Source organism: Crinia signifera, unplaced genomic scaffold, assembly GCF_055691185.1.
Source record: "Crinia signifera unplaced genomic scaffold, ASM5569118v1 HAP2_SCAFFOLD_144, whole genome shotgun sequence".
Classification (NCBI taxonomy): domain Eukaryota; kingdom Metazoa; phylum Chordata; class Amphibia; order Anura; family Myobatrachidae; genus Crinia; species Crinia signifera.
This window is the reverse complement of record NW_028142037.1, coordinates 180607-198194: the sequence shown is the minus strand read 5'-3', so window position 1 is coordinate 198194 and position 17588 is coordinate 180607. Positions and strand designations below refer to the sequence as shown.

Below are 17588 nucleotides of genomic sequence, written 5' to 3'. Positions count from 1 at the left end.
GTACTTAATATGGGATGTTTGAATTTTTATTGAGTGTAATATATCAGTAGGTGGGAATGTGGGTGGGGGGGCTTTTAAAAGTAGTAGCTCTGATTTTGTCTACATTGACTTTGTATCCCGAGAAGGTACCAAAGTTATGTAACATTCGGAATATCAATGGAATGGCGTACTGTGGATATGACGGAAACAACAACATGTCATCGAATAAGGATACACAAAGTTCTATATTACGAATCTGAATCCCCTGAAATTCTGGGGATTCTCTTAGATGTATAGCTAATGGCTCAAGAGCCAAAGCAAACCGTAATGGTGAGAGGGGGCATCCCTGCCTCGTTCTTCTCAAAATGGGCAATGGATCCGACAGTAGGCCATTACTTATAATCCGGGAGGAGGCACCCTCATATACCGTTGATAGGAAGCGTACAAAGGTCTCTGGGAAAGCAAAGCGTTTCAATGTGTGATGCAGGTGTTCCCAGTGCACCATATCGAAGGCCTTTTCAGCATCTAAAGATAGAATAGCTTTTGGGTCCTCCGACACAGCACACTGGGAAGCATTGACCGCTCCCAACACTCGTCTGATGTTAATCAAAGAGCTCCTCCCTATGACAAAACCAGTCTGGTCTTTATGTATTAGCTTGGGTAGGATTTGCTTGAGACGTTCTGCCATAATCTTCATGAGCAACTTGTAATCAATATTCAATAAAAGAAATTGGTCTATAAGAACTGGGAGAGGATAAGTCCCTGCCTGGCTTAGGTATCACTCTGAGTATGGTCGAATTAAAGTGACTAGGGATCGTGTTGGATGACATTATAGTATTAAACACCTTTGTAAGAATCAGGACTAATTTCCGTGATAACCGTTTATAGTATTCTGGTGTAAGTCCGTCCGGACCAGGTGCTTTACCTAATTTAAGATTAGATAAAGCTTTGGCTACTTCTTGAAAAGTGATTTCCTGGGTAAGGAAATTCGAATCCTCTTCAGAGATCTGGGGTGGTGTGATAGTTTCCCAAAATTTGATAGTATGATCAGAGGTTGGTTTGGAGTATAAGTTAGTATAAAAGTAGCAAAAAACCTGTGCTGTCTGGGTATTAGATGTTGTAAGAGAGTTGCGTAGTGGTCTTATTGTCGCAGGGGGCCTTTGTCCCTGTAGTAGTGAGGAGAGTAGTTTACTTGATTTGTTTCCAAATCTATGGAATCTCGCTCTTTTAGCAAATGAATATATGGATTCTGATCTCTCTATTGAGGCTTCACAAGTCCTTTTTGCAGATAGATAGCTATTTAGTGGTGGGAGAAGGGGAAGTCCTAAAGTCCCGGAAGGCGTCGCCAAGTTTCAGCTGAGCTCGTAAATGCTCTTGCTTTACTTTCTTTTTTAGATGTAACATCTGGGAGATCATTTTCTCCCCTGATCGTGGCTTTAGACGCCTGCCAGAACAGTAGGGGTCTACCTCCTCGGCCTCACGGTTCTCTCTAGCATAGTTGTCCCAAGCAGTTTTAACTGCATTTCTAAGGTGTACAGATGATGCCAATGCTATGGGACATCTCCAAGATGGGGGGGTGGCCAGTTTTTTGGTGAGGTGAAGTTTAATGTATACCACAGCGTGGTCCGAGAGTACAATCGGAGCCATCTCCGCAAACTCTACTTTGGGGAGGAGAAAATGGGACAAAAAGATATAATCAATGCGGGACATTCTGTTCGTGGCTGCAGACAGACACGAGTAATTCTGCTCTCTTGGGTGCATCACTCTCCATGTGTCTAGCATCTGTAGTTGCTCACAGAATTTGGGGATGCCAAATTTGGGAAGTCTGCGGGGAGAGGTATGGTGCTTTTGTCTATCTAGGTGGTTAGAAGAGACTAGGTTTAGGTCTCCACATAATATCATTGGCAGGTGCAAAAATGGGGACATAACAGCGATCAATTACCTAAAAAAGGGATTGGAATACTGATTAGGAGCATACACATTAATACATACAAATTCTTGGTGATCAAATTTTAGTTGGCACAACACAAATCGGCCCTGAGGGTCCGAGATGACCTTAACCACTTCTATGTCTAAATTATTTTTGGCTGGAATAACTACACCTCTCGCTTTTGATGTGTAAGGGGAAGATGCCAGAAGTTTCCACTTCATCATATTGAGTTTGACTGTTTCCTGAGGTAGCAAATGCGATTCCTGAATACACACCAAATCAAGACTGAGTTTGTTCAAATGCACTAAAATTCTCTTTCGTTTCACAGGGGAGTTGATCCCGCCCACATTCCAGCTCCCTATGTTAATCGCCATAGTGGCTGAATATGGATTGAATGACTACCTTGACAACAATATTCCGGTTTATGCATTAATACAAATGTACAATAGGAGCTGCTTTCTTTCCTGAGGGGGTGTTGGGGAGAAGGGTGGGTAACCGGAGAGTGGGGTAGACAAAACAATAAAAAACTGTATCTGAATAGCCATAAAGGCGTGCTTCCATAACGTAAAAGGTGAGAGTAACACATCTCACCTTTATAACTTTCTGCGTAGACTCCTACACCTACCGACTCACTTATAATATTTAACTAATTAAACATTTGACCGTCTTAAAACAAACATTTCCTAATGCTTTGTTAGCTTATAACACAAACCAGTAGGGTAAAGAAGTGTGATTCGGCCCAGCTGGGGTTTTCAACGTGGTAACTATCAAGGTGAAATCACAAAAATATAGACCACATCAAGTCCATGAACTTCTACAATGTAGAGAATAAGCAGGAAGAACATGTCTCTTTAGTCGAGTGGGGGAGTCACTTGCAATCTGACATGTGTATTCTGCTGGTCTGAGCTGTGTTCTTCCATCAAAAAACCTTCTGCATCCCGTGCTGACCTAAAGTCCTTATATGAGGACCTATCATATATCCTGAGTCTCGCTAGATACATTAGTGCAAACTTCCTTTCCAGCCTAATAAGCCAGGAACAAATTGGTGAAAACTATCTTCTCTGTTTCATCAGTTCTGGAGTGTAAACTTGAAAAATTAGGATTTGGTGTCCCCTCCCAAGATAAATCCCTGTGTCTGCGGGACATTGTCCAGATAAGTTCTTTATGTAGGTAATTAAGTGTTTTGAAAATAACCGCTCTGGGTCTTGGGCCGTTGTGGCCCTAGAGTGTGTGCGCGCTCTATCACCATATCTGAGCAGCAGTCCTGGATGTTAAGTAGCTCTGGCAGCTTGATTTTTATAAACTGGAAAAGGTCTGCCCCTTTTATAGATTCTGGTAAACCAATAATCGTAGGTTTTGCCTTCTGGATCTATTTTCCAGATCTTGTACCTAGTATGTCTGTGGAATGTTGCTTTACTAAGGGTTTTTATTTCTGCCACATCTTGAAAGCACTCCCCAACCCTGAATTCAGCTTCTACCACAGGCTTATGCAGCTGGGCTAGCTGCTTGTTTATTTTATCTTTAGTGCCCCAAAAAGCCTTTGCTGTTCTTCCTTTTTCTGTCACAAAGTGACTTTTTTCTTCTTCTGTCTATTTTATCTGTCTGATCTTGCAGCAGGGGAGCCATTGCAGCTCTAATTGCGCCCAACATGTCCCCATAAGTCACCAGTTCCTCAGGTTGTGGTGGTTACGTTAAGGTCAGATGCTGGGGAGGCTGGCTGAGAATCCTCCGTGTAGCTGTCTGCGGCTGAGGGTGAAGGTGGCTTGGATCTGGGAGGCATCTTGGAGGTTGTGAGTCCTGGCGTTCTAGCCTTGTTCGCGCGGTACCTGGAGCCGGGCATTCCCTCCAGGAACTTGTCCATACGGGTCTGTGAGTGTGGCTGTATGTGGAGGCTGAAACAGCCTTGAAGAGGGTGAAAGTGAGCCGGCGGGCAGCGGAGCTCTCTCACACGCGGCTGTTCATGCCGCTGCCGGAACCGGAAGTCCTATAATCTGCTTTTACTTTATATGCTAATGGTTTGTTTTTGGGTGTAAACAATTATCAAAATCCCTTATTCCCTTTAGTATCACCGCATACGGTCTGATATTTTGTCGTATGGCACAGTGTGAATTGGTATTATAAGGTTTTGTGCTTTACTAATATGTCGATCCCAGATCATCTGCATTTCCCTTGATCTAATAGCCATACAAACCATTTTCATTGTCCCTTAATCCTTAAATATGGCCTCATGCTGGCGCAAGGCACAGCTTTGTGCATTAATCCTTTGTGGGGTTTTCAGTCCTAGGTCCAGCTTGTTGTTCCTAATGATCAAATGGTTTGTATGTCTGTAGTGACCATTAAACCATAAGTTTGGCATCATGCACTGTAGCACTATTAATGATCCTGCTCTGTGAAATGTAGCGAGCCACCGTGCCCGCAGCTTGTTGAGTACAGTGAGGAGATAAATGAAGACTGATACTTCCCTATTCGTAATTTCCTGATATCTTCTTATCTCGTCTTGGTCCCGTGTTTGGAATATGAAAAGATAAGAAAAAAGAGGGACAAATCTCCTCGTGTAATCCTGTTTATACTGGGTGATTACAAGAACCTTCTATATCACAAAGTTGGTAATCCAATAGCCTATGATATTAGCTATTGAGTTAAATGTGGATCAAATGAAATGTGGGGGTTCTTATCTCCCCCTTCCAAGTGCACTCACACAATAGTAGAATGTTATGCAGCTTGTAACAAAAATCTTGTATTCAAACAGGAACTGTATCCAAAAATAATGTGTTGGGGGTAGGTCCCCCTCCCGGTTTACTCACTCAGAACTGGAGTACAGATCGCATGTAGTCTGGGTCTTTCTCCAGATATCCTACGTCCTTGATGGGAGTGTGGGTAAATTCGTTATATCTAAAAGATGACACTGGTGGATACTGTATATAATACAACAGATATCCTTTTTATTTAATTGATTAACATACGTGTCACTTTTAACATAAAATCCATACAAAAAGCCTCTGAGAATACTTTACCTATCTTGGACCGGTATTAACCAAAATTCTAAAGGTGGACTATCCTCTCTGGAATTTTAAACTGTTTTGGATGCTTACTGGATACTTTGGACCTACAGGACGGGAACACCAGAATTCAGGTGGTCAGGCACAAACGGGGCCCCATTTAGCCTGCCCACTTTAAACACCTTTAGAATTTTGGTTAATACCGGTCCAAGATAGGTAAAGTATTCTCAGAGGCTTTTTGTATGGATTTTATGTTAAAAGTGACACGTATGTTAATCAATTAAATAAAAAGGATATCTGTTGTATTATATACAGTATCCACCAGTGTCATCTTTTATCTTTTAGATATAACGAATTTACCCACACTCCCATCAAGGACGTCGGATATCTGGAGAAAGACCCAGACTACATGCGATCTGTACTCCAGTTCTGAGTGAGTAAACCGGGAGGGGGACCTACCCCCAACACATTATTTTTGGATACAGTTCCTGTTTGAATACAAGATTTTTGTTACAAGCTGCATAACATTCTACTATTGTGTGAGTGCACTTGGAAGGGGGAGATAAGAACCCCCACATTTCATTTGATCCACATTTAACTCAATAGCTAATATCATAGGCTATTGGATTACCAACTTTGTGATATAGAAGGTTCTTGTAATCACCCAGTATAAACAGGATTACACGAGGAGATTTGTCCCTCTTTTTTCTTATCTTTTCATATTCCAAACACGGGACCAAGAAGAGATAAGAAGATATCAGGAAATTACGAATAGGGAAGTATCAGTCTTCATTTATCTCCACACATCTCCATAGCGCCCATATTTCTATATTTCAAATATCCTACACTCCTTTAAATTGTATAAAAAGTCCGGGTGGGCTTTTTTCATTTGGACCAGAAATATAGGCAGCTCTGCGCAGATTGGTCTAGATCCCACATTTCCCTTTTTTCTATGGTGAGTACAGTGAGCCCGCAGGGGGCTTTGTTGCGCTCGCCATGCTGTCTGAGTCCGGCCAGTTGGGATCCCGACTGTCGGAACCCTATACCACACCCAATTTAAGCATGCATGGGATAGTTATATGGTTATCCTGACATAGAAATAAGGATCAAATATTGTTTGAGGTAACAATATGGTTACAAAAGGGTCGGACTAGATTCTTATCTGCCATCATATTCTCTGTTTCTAGAAAAGTAAAAGGCCAAATTTGGGTGAGACGCGAATTTTCCAGTTTTCAGAATGTCGCACATCTCAACTATACATTGCTTGTTTGCCTAGCAACATACATCTTTTAATCTTATAATGTTAAATGGTCTTTACTTAAGCTAAAGTATGCCAACTCCCTTTTTATGACCCATGGTAAAATAATATAATATTGCATTTGACAACTAGAAATCGGATGCATTAGGAACATTGTGACTACAGTACATGCAAGTTTCTGGATGGTTACTGAGCACAGTTTTCTTACAGAGTGACAGTCTATTTTATTATAAGAACAATTATAGTGGTTATTTCCTTGACTAAGATACATCCCATTATCTGGACGGAACCCTCTTTTTAAAGAGTACCTTGGAATTAAACCTCATCTGCTTATACTCAACAAGATGGACCTGGCAGACCTGTCTCATCACAATGTAAAAATTCCAAAGTAAACCTCTGTTTTAAGATGGAAAGAATATGAAAACTGTATACTAAAGGTCCATACACACTGAGTGACTATGCATACACACTGAGCCGCTTTCCCCCTTCCCAATCTCCTTCAGCGCGGAGAGGACAGCTTTGCATAGCGCAGCTCTATGCAAAGCCATCCTTAAAGCTGCTCATCTGCTGGTTTTAACAGCAGATGAGCGGCTTTCCCAGCGATGATGCGGGAGCACACAGCAGTGCTCATCGCCGGGCCATACACACTGGGCGGCTTTGAGCTGAAAGCCGCTCCAACTGGGTGTTTTGAGTGACTTTCAGCTCAGTCGCCCAGTGTGTGTGGGCCTTAAATAGTTCTTTAACCTCCCCGCGGTCCAAGAACTATTCCTAGCCAGGGTCAAAAAACGTCCAGGAAGGTCTCGGCGGACAAGCTACACCATGGACACAGCCTGTTTGAACCCCTTCCGTCAGGCAGGCGCTATAGGTCCATCCCAGCAAGGACGACAAGAACAAGGAAAAACTTCTTTCCAATAACTGTCCAACAACTAAACAACTCTGATCGCCCCAAATCCTAACTTGAACTGTTCTAATTACGAGAAATGTATGTGATGTATGTCATGCCCCTCCTATCTCCCCACCCCCATGGGGGGAAAGTCACTCAAAACACCCAGTTGGAGCTGCGTTCAGCTCAAATCAAGTCCTGCTTGATGCTGCACTGTCACCGCAAAAAATTCCAAGTATACGCAAGTATACATGGCCAATAAATCTCTTAAGCTGCCCATAGACAGTCCGTTCCCATACCATCCGTTCTGTACTATGAGATGCGCGCTCCCGCGCATCTCATCGTATGGTACAAAAAGTATGTGCTGCACATACTTTTTGTACTAGCTGTTTATCGCATCGCATGCACACTGCATGCACAAGGCATGCGATGCGATGCGTACTATATAAGTCCCAAACGGATCCGTTAAACGGACCGTGTATGGGCAGCTTTATACTGTTTAATACAGACCTTATTCTCTCGAGTTTATTATAGGATGCATCATTCCCTTTGAAAACGAATGCATTGAGCTTTCCTTATACTATTAGTTCTCCAGCTTGGCATGAATCTATGAATTGCAGTGGAATTCAGTGCTAAAGAGGGAATTGAACACTATTGCCTTAGTCCACAGAGGCTGTTGGTCTCTCCAGTGAGATGGGCTGCTCAGGAAATCTGCATTGATAAAGCTTTGGAGGTGCAGTTTGAAAGCTAAAGCGTTGCCATATGAAAAGTCATTGGGTATACAGCATGATGGTCGACAAGGTCATTAGGTTGACACGAGCATTAGGTCGACATGGGGAAGATCGACAGTCAAAAGGTCGACATGGGGTTTTTCCATTCACCCCCCACAATTTCGACACAGTCGACATGGACGCTGAAACGTAGCACCATGTCTCCCACCACCCCCTAGTGGATGGTAGGGACCTTCCCCATGTCGACCTAATGCTTGTGTCAACCTAACCCATGTCGACCTACAGTCATGTGGACCTTTCTGCATGTGAACCTACCTGCATATCGAGCTTAATGCATGTCGACCTAATGGTGTTGACCTAGTGACTGTATCCCGTTATGCAATGTTATCTCACAAAACTAGCATATAGGGGGACATTTACCAAAATGGATTCGTAGAAAAAAGGTGTATTCGTAGGCAGAAATACACCTTTTTTTTACGAATTTGTATTTTCGGGATTTACAATCCCAAAAATACAACAATTCGTAGTCCTAAAGATGGAACATTCGTATTTGTATTTACAAATACGAATGTCCTACACCATCGATAGGATACGACAGAAATCACCATTCAAAAGAATGGTGGTTTCTGATTTACTAAGCAGCCGTACTGATAATACGGCTGCTAATTGGTGTAAAACACCCACGCAAATACGACAGGAAAATACACCTTGCTTTCCCTGTCGTATTTGCTTTAAGCCTGCACAGATCAGTCAGATCCGTGCAGGCTTCAGTGTAAAAAAATAGAAAAAAAATTAAATATAAAAAAAAAACGGCGTGGGGTCCCCCCCACAGCTGTAACCAGCACCAGGCTGATGGAGCCTGGAGCCGGTAATTAAAAATCAGGGAACCCGACAAATAGGGGTTCCCCGATTTTTAACAACCAGCCAATACGGGGGACAAAATGTATACGGGTCCCCCGTATTTTAAGAACCAGCCCCAGGCAAAACCAGCCAGCAGGGTAATGCCACAGCCGGGGGGAGACTTTTTATGCAAGTCCCCCCGGCCAAAGCTATTGGCCGCCTTGCGGCCTAGCGGCTCCTGATTGGCCGATAGGCCGCAAGGCGGCCAATAGCAGCATTCGGGAGGCGGAGCCGCACGATGTAAACAAACACTGTGCGTCTCCGCGTCCGCTTGGTTTCGGGCTGTCGGGTTGTTTTTTTGCCAAGACACTTACCTGGACTACGTCGCGCTGGGACAGGTGAGTATGGTTTCCTTCCACAGCTTCCCAAATGGATTTCGTCGGATCCGGACGGCGACAGCGACGGTCGACATGGAGGAAGAAGACGACACAGGACCAGAAGACGACGACACAGGACCAGGGATACCTACGGAAAGAAGATAGGTAAGTATTAGTATGTGTGGGCTTTGTATGTAATAAAATTTTATTTTAAAAGTGTGTCAGTGTGTTTTGTGCACTATTTTTTTAACTGTGGAACTACAAGTGCCAGCGGGCCCTTTAATGCCCAGCAGGCTGGGACTTGTGGTTCTCCAAGTCCCAGCTTGCTGGGGAGGCTTGCTGGCACTTGTAGTGCCACAGTAAAAAACAATAGGTTCATCTTTTTTTTTACACGATAATCAGCTCGATGCCCACCGCCCAGGGGCATCGAGGACAGCACCAGGCTTCAGCCTGGTCAGGTAAGTCCTGGAGGGGAGGGACCCCTTTATTGGGGGGGTCCCCACTCCCCCAGGGCCCCTGGCCAGGCTGACTGGTCGGTAGGGTTAATGCTTTGGCCGGGGTGACTTGCATAAAAAGTCTCCCCCCGGCTGTGGCATTACCCTGCTGGCTGGTTTTGCCTGGGGCTGGTTCTTGAAATACGGGGGACCCCTAGTCATTTTGTCCCCCGTATTTTGGGAACCAGCCCCAGAGCAGGAGCCTGGGGCTGGTTGTTAAAAATCGGGGAACCCCTATTTGTCGGGTTCCCTGATTTTTAATTACCGGCTCCAGGCTCCGTCAGCCTGGTGCTGGTTACGGCTGTGGGGGGGACCCCACGCCGTTTTTTTTTTTATATTTAATTTTTTTTCTATTTTTTTACACTGAAGCCTGCACGGATCTGACTGATCCGTGCAGGCTTAAAGCAAATACGACAGGAAAATGGTGTTCTATTTTCCTGTCGTATTTGCGTGGGTGTTTCACACCACTAAGCAGCCGTATTATCAGTACGGCTGCTTAGTAAATCAGAAACCACCATTCTTTTGAATGGTGATTTCTGTCGTATCCTATCGATGGTGTAGACATTCATATTTGTAAATATTTGTCGGGTTCCCTGATTTTTAATTACCGGCTCCAGGCTCCGTCAGCCTGGTGCTGGTTACGGCTGTGGGGGGGACCCCACGCCGTTTTTTTTTTATATTTAATTTTTTTTCTATTTTTTTTACACTGAAGCCTGCACGGATCTGACTGATCCGTGCAGGCTTAAAGCAAATACGACAGGAAAATGGTGTTCTATTTTCCTGTCGTATTTGCGTGGGTGTTTCACACCACTAAGCAGCCGTATTATCAGTACGGCTGCTTAGTAAATCAGAAACCACCATTCTTTTGAATGGTGATTTCTGTCGTATCCTATCGATGGTGTAGACATTCGTATTTGTAAATACAAATACGAATGTTCCATCTTTAGGACTACGAATTGTTGTATTTTTGGGATTGTAAATCCCGAAAATACAAATTCGTAAAAAAAAGGTGTATTTCTGCCTACGAATACACCTTTTTTCTACGAATCCATTTTGGTAAATGTCCCCCCTTGAGTCAGTGTGATTGTGCTGGCCCGGGGTCCTGCAGTCTGGACTTGAACCTTCTGAATGTTAGTGATCCTGCATCATTTTTGCTAAAATTATGCTAAGAACTTCAATTTTACTGCATATTAAATGGCAGAGGTGTTTTTTTGTAGTGTGGCACTACAAGTATCAGCTCCTCTGAAGTGATTATGGAAATCTTCCATTTCTTCTATCTTGCCACAACTTTTTGAATGTTTGTATCAGGTGGTTCTCTAAAAAGATACTTACAAATCATCGGGACGGCTGGAATTCAGACAAAAAGTGTTCAATTGCCTATAGTGAGCAATTCTGTGTGAAACCAGCCTCTGTAGGGTGCAAAATCGGGAGTTGTTGCTGGCGTTTAAGCTTTGTGGGAACGGCACCTCGCACCCTAGGATCGACCCCCTATACTGTGTGTGTGTTTCCTTGCTATTCTTGTTATGTTATTCTAGAGGTAAAATGTTGCCACCATTCAGATTGTCTTGTACGGAGAATGATTCTCTCTTATTTCCCCACAGATCTGGCCTTCGGGCTGCGGCACCAGGAGGAGAGGTGGTGTACGCCACTTGCTCTCTTTCCCAACTCCAGAACGAGTGCGTAGTGGAGAGAGCCCTCGAGCTGGCGGCCTCGGAGTATGGAGTCCATGCCGAGATCCAGAGCCTCCGATCCTTCCGGGATGTGTTCAGAAATACTTTTAATTTCCACACAAATTGCCGCATAGGGGAGTTGGTCGTTCCGCATCTCACTGCAAACTTTGGACCTATTTACCTCTGTAAGCTGCTCCGCATGGGATAACGACATGCATGGAACACGGTAGAAGAGAGACTGGAGGGAATCCTAGAACTGCATCGTTTTCATGTGAAAATGGTTCACCACTGATGCTGTCAGGGATATACTGGGGCTAAACTTAAGCCCTGGCATTCCTTCTGTCTGTGTATGCACACAAACAGGGGGTGTGGTCACATGCCACGGCCCAATATGCGCATACCAGTCTGGCGGAACTGCTGGGAAAAGGCCTCAAGACTGTCTGAACGGTGCATCAGGCCATTGGTCCTTATGACATTTGTCAGATTGCTAGTCCTGCCTTGGTGTCAGCTAATGAGGAGGGGTCCGGTGTGTGCATCCTGGGCATAAGATGCCCATAAGATGCCATACTATGCTGACCATCAGAGCACAAGTTAATGAAATGTATAAACTATATTCTTATATTCACTATTGTGTGATATTGCCTTTGGCGTTTCCCCTGGTAAGTGAATCCATAATAAATCTGGCAGGAACCTATTTTCTACAGCAAAACGAAAATGCCCATAAAAATAAATTATAGATTTGATTGTAAATATCATAAACGTTAAGTGATTTTATTGTGGAGTAATTGTTTTTTGCACCTTTTTAAAAACACCGACCTACATACAAGCGATTTTTATAAGAAATAAACAATAGAAAGGTTGGATGAATTGACGTTATGGGCCCGATTCAATCCTGTTGTATTGTTGCAGCCTAGCCGCCCGGAGTCCGCTCAGGCATAGACGTTAGCAGGGGAGCGGTTTTATGGGCACGTTCCCCTGCTGCTGTCCGCCGGTTCCCGCCTCTCCTGGAGCCAACGGGCCGGCGAATGTGAAATTTGCCTAGGCTACTTGCTCCCTGGGTTTGCGGATGCGCATATTCACACATGTGCAAACCCCGAACATCGGGGACGAATTTGTACCTTAACGAATGGGTCTGAATCGGCTCCTACAGATAGAGCCATCCTCATCTAGCCCTTTAATAGGATTAAGTGAGTAATAGCATTACTCGGTACTTGTGTAAAATCTGGACGCCCAATGTTTTCATTGTATTGCATCGCATCGCATGCAATATAGTGGCATACAATTCATGCAATGCGATTTTTCATTGTAAAGACCAGATTTTTAATTGTATAGTCACCCATGGGTGATTCCATACCCCCACTATCCAACTACGCATGGAGTTGATTATATATAGTGTGGCGAGCGCAGCGAGCCCGAAGCGTGGCGAGCAGACGCAGAATACATGTAAAGTATTCCACGTTCACTCGCCACGCTTCGGGCTCTGTGTCTCGCTGCGTTCGCCACACTATATAAAATCATCTCCATGCGTAGTTGGATAGTGGGGGTATGGAATCACCCATGGGTGACTATACAATTAAAAATCTGGTCTTTACAATGAAAAATCGCATCGCATGCCTTAAGTAGTGGCATGCAATGAAAAATTCGGGCGCCCAGATAATACACAAGTACCCATTACTCTGCTAATCCCGTACTGTATTGTTGTATGTATTGTATTGCTGCTGAGAACAATAGGCCTTGGCTCACCATGGCTCTCCAGAGAAGGCTGGCTGGGGAGGGCTCCATCTGTGTATATGCATTAATGTGACGATGGAGAATGCCTGCAATAACTGGGGGACTGCACGGCACAGCATGTGACAAATCATAGTCCTGTTATATGGACAAGTGTTACTATAAAACATGAGAAAAGTACCAAGGCCTCCCCATTTCCAGGTGCTCGTTACATGCATCAGCTCCACTGAAAACTGGAAGGTGAAAATGTGCTCATCAAAAGTTAAAGGATCAATGTGCAGGATGATGAAGATGTGTAACAAAGAGGTGCCAACGTCAGGAGCCTATTGCACGCAGGGTAGTACAGAGCCTCGCTGGGCCCCGGTACGTTTCAGGGGGCGTGGCCATGCACCCTTAAGAGCTGCTGCCGGCAGGTAATGGGGCCCCATTGGGCCCCTCCATCAGACTGGTAATTAGTACCCCCTTTATCAGCACCACTGACTGCATGCAATAGCTATTGACCTGGTAATTGCCCACAGCATTGGAATTCCACCACTGGCAGCAGTGGCAAATGCAGGATTTTTAGAGGGGGGTTTCCAAATGTAGTCCAAAATCTCCCACTCTGCAAGGCATCGGAGTAAGTACAGGAGTCTGGGGGAGCGGTAACAGCCCTGAAAATTGGTCTTTTCGGTACTTGTTTCCTAGCACGGCGCCAACGATTTTAATTGTATCCATCGGGTCCGCAAAAATCGCGTCGCATGCAACCAAATCACATGCAATGAGATCTACCCGATTTTTACATTGGAACCAATGTAAAATGGTCCCTGAAACCTGATTTTACATTGGGCCCAAAGTAAAATGCCCCCCATAGACCCCAATTTTCATTGTATACCTACCCTGATGGGTCAAATGCCCCCCCCCCATTGTTAACGCCACCCCACGATCAACGCCAACCCGAAGCATGGCAAGCGCAGCAGTACGCGTCCTCCGACCTTTTCATACCCCCACTATCCACGTTGGCGTGGAGTTGACTGTATATAGTGTGGCGAGGGCAGCGAGCCACCGAGCCTGTAGCGTGGCGAGCACAGCGAGCCCCGGGAGGAGACGCCCATTACTTCACAGGTATTACGCGTCCCCTTGTGGGGCTCGCTGCGCTCGCCACGCTATATAAAATCGCCTTCACGCCGACGTGGATACTGGGGGTATGAAAAGGTCAAAGGACGCGTATCGCCGACGCTCGCCTTGCTTCGGGTTGGCGTTCACAGTGGGGTGGCGTTAACAATGGGGGGCCATTTCACATACAAATTACACATCAGGGTGGGTATACAATCAAATATCGGGTATGGTGGGCCATTTAACATGGTTCCCTATGTAAAATCGGGTCCATCGCATTGGTTGCATTGTATGCCATTATAATGGCATACAATGGACCCGATTTCACATAGGATTTTAACATTGATTACAATCAGGGCTATTTTTGTGCAGGCTCCAGCAGGAACTGAGGCCCTTATTCTAGTTCACTCTTTCTGACAAAATATTTCTTAAGGTGCGTACACACGGGGGCGATTTAGGGCAAAATCGCGGGAAATATGGTCGCTGCGTGACCATATTGCCCGCAATGGGAGTGTGCACCGGCGATATATCGCTGGTCGCAGGAACATGCTCCTGCGACCAGCTGATTTCCACTGCCGGGCTCCCCCCGGCAGTTTCTTTTACATCAGCGACCATCTCTGGTCGCTGATGTAAAGGAGAAACTGAGCAATATATTGCTCAGCCATATATTGCTCAGCCATATATGGCTGAGCAATATATGTCCCCCGTGTGTACACAGCATCAGATGGACAAAACCATGTGCACTGCAGGTGAGGCAGGTGTAAAACCCCACCCAAATCTAATTATCTCTGCACAAGTAACACCTGCCTCACCTGCAGTGCACATGGTTTTGTCCATCTAAGAAATATTTTGTCTGAAAGAGTGAACTGGAGCCTGCACAAAAATAGCCCTGATTACAATGCAGTCAATGTTAAATTGCGTCGGTCGCATCGCATGCCATTATAATGGCATGCAATGGACCCGATTTTGTAATTGTCGGGAAAATGCTAAAAATAGCCCAAAATAGCGTCGGTCGGGTCCCATCGCATACCTTAACTTAAGGTATGCGATGGGTCACGATGGGCGCCGTGCTAGGAAACAAGTACCGTCTTTTCATAAACTGGATACTGTACTGATATTTAACAGTACAGATGGTCTATACTATAGGCTCTTTCAAACATTTAAATACAATAAGTAGTCAGAAAAGGTTAAACATGTAATAATAAATAAATACACAAACATAATAGAACCAGTGCTGCACTTTCACAATCTCACACTTCATGGTAAGGCTCCTGTCTCTTCCTCCTGGCAGCTGCTCTTCGGTCCAGTGCGATGTTTGAGGGCTCAGATCCATACATACAGTAAATGTGGTAGAAGAAGCTGGAACACTGCATGATGTGGTGGCAACTATATTGATCATATTATATACCAACTATTGTTGTCACAATTTAAGGCAGGGATGGGGAACCTTCGGCCCTCCAGCTGTTGTTGAACTACACATCACAGAATGCTTTTGCTGCAGTTTTAACATGGCCAATAGCAAAACATGTAGCAGTGCATGCTGGGATGTGTAGTTCAGCAACAGATGGAGGGCCAAAGTCGTCCCCAGAGCCAGATTAAGGTCTAAATGGGCCTGGAGCTGAAAATTATCAGAAGGGCCTATTATGCGCAATAATAGGGGCAAGGCCGGTGCAAGGAGCGCCCTAGGAGGGGGGGTGGCACCCCGGCGCTCACCCGCTCCATGGGTGGGACAGAGGGGCGGGGGGTGAAGCATCTGGAGCTGCTTCACTCCACGGTGGGGGGGTGTTTGCTGGAGATGCGGCGCTGGCCGCAGCGTCACTCACTTCCCTGCAGGGGGGCAGGTTGGTGGGGGAGAGAGAACACTGGAGTGCGTGCGGCGGCGGGAGTTACATAGCTCCACGGGGGGGAGCTGGGTAGAGAGAGGGAGCCACTCACCTGATCCGAGGGGTAGGGGCTGCTCCAATTGGCCGCCCTCCAGTGGCAAATGCCTAGAGCTGCCTAGTGGTGGCACCGGCCCTGAATAGGGGTTGTGGCCAGCACCTAATAATGTGGGTGGCGGGACCAGTGTTCTGTTCGGGTGGTCTGCTCATGGGTGTGTCTGTATTTGTGTAACTACTTACAACTAATTATATATGCCTGGAAAAGGCAGGGGGCGGGCATAAGAAAAATGCAGGGAGATATATTGGCGGGTGCCCTCCAAAGGTGCACCCGCAGGATGCCAATGTCCTAGGATACTTGCGGGTTGAGGCAGCACTCCAGTCATAAAAAAATACTGAAAGCCGAATCTGGATAGACAACATTTCAGCACCTTTTATGTGGTCACCTAAGTTTACCACACCATGGGCCTTATTCTGATCGTAGCGGCCAAATGTGCGTACGTTCGCTATTAACGTACGCTATCCGTACGCGGCCGTTGGGGTTAAGTCCACCCACAACTCAGCCGCATTCGTACGGCCAGAAACATCGGCAAAGGGGAGTGGCGTACAATTGAGCGTACGCCAACGTACACGGACGGGCCAGCCCTTACACTCCGACAACTGGCGTACAATTGAGCGTACACCACCGTTTACGGACGTCTCTCGGCCGTCTTCCCACCGACTTCTTGCGGCTATCTGAGCGTACGCCAGCTTGCACGGACGGGTCCCTATTGTTTTCAATAGAAAATTCAGCTTATGTCACCGCTCGTGAGAGTGAGCGTACGTCCGTGTACGCTGACATACCCTTCACATATATGGACCTGCAAATCTTGCCTTTCAACTAGAAGTATGAAAATTAATTAATTGATTGAATTAATTAATGTGCAAAATAGTGGCCATGGGCTTAAAACATTGCTGAAACATCCGTTGTAGGTGTTAGATGTGGTTTATGTTTGTATTAGAGTGAACACGTTGACACATGTCGACTTGTGTAGATTGAGTGTGCTACTGTGTAAAGTCTATGAAAGCACGTAGTGAATGTGTCTAACTGTTTAACAAATACCTACCTTAGCATATATAAGCAGGTCTTAAGGTGCCCATACACGTACCAATTACCCGATACTTTTTGTGCTAAAATAGCATCGCATCCCATGCACAACACATGCACAACGATGCTATTTTAGCACAAAAAGTACCGGGTAATTGGTACGTGTATGGGCACCTTTACAAAGATTCTTACCTTAAATTAAACAAACCTTTAAATGTCGAGAAGTATAGAAAGATAAGCTTCCAATGTGTTTGAGTGATGTGTGTGGCTTGCAGGTAGTGAAATCATGGTTTGGACTTAATAGACGGCAGCATTGGTTATTACATTCAGGTGTATGTGTTTGGTAGTAATCAGCGTAAATTAGCTAACCCAGGCGCACGCTGGCATGCGGTATCTGTAGGGGTGGTTTGAGATGGCGGTTGGCGGCCGCCTGTTTTGTGTCCGAAATGAACGGTGACTTAGTCGATCGTGCGGTAGTAGCACCGCTCATTTTTGGTGCACACCCCCGTGTACGCCCATATTTACGCCCATTTTCCCTCATTATTTCGGCCGCTCCCCTCATCACGCCCCTATGCCGCCCCCAATGCCCGTACACTCGCGTATAGGTTTTTTCGCACGTAGAGACCCGTCCGTAAGCGTTGTG

At 45.4% G+C, this 17588-nt stretch overlaps 1 long non-coding RNA gene across 1 annotated transcript in view; it reads left to right on the top strand.

Moving 5' to 3' along the window:
* The window catches only part of LOC146053280 (uncharacterized), a 28943-nt gene extending 17008 nt beyond the window's left edge, over window positions 1–11935 (top strand). Inside the window, exon 5 of the long non-coding RNA XR_014467721.1 lies at window positions 11093–11935. This is a non-coding gene — a long non-coding RNA (uncharacterized LOC146053280). The remainder of the gene's footprint in view (window positions 1–11092) is intronic.
* Window positions 11936–17588: the final 5653 nt, after the last annotated feature.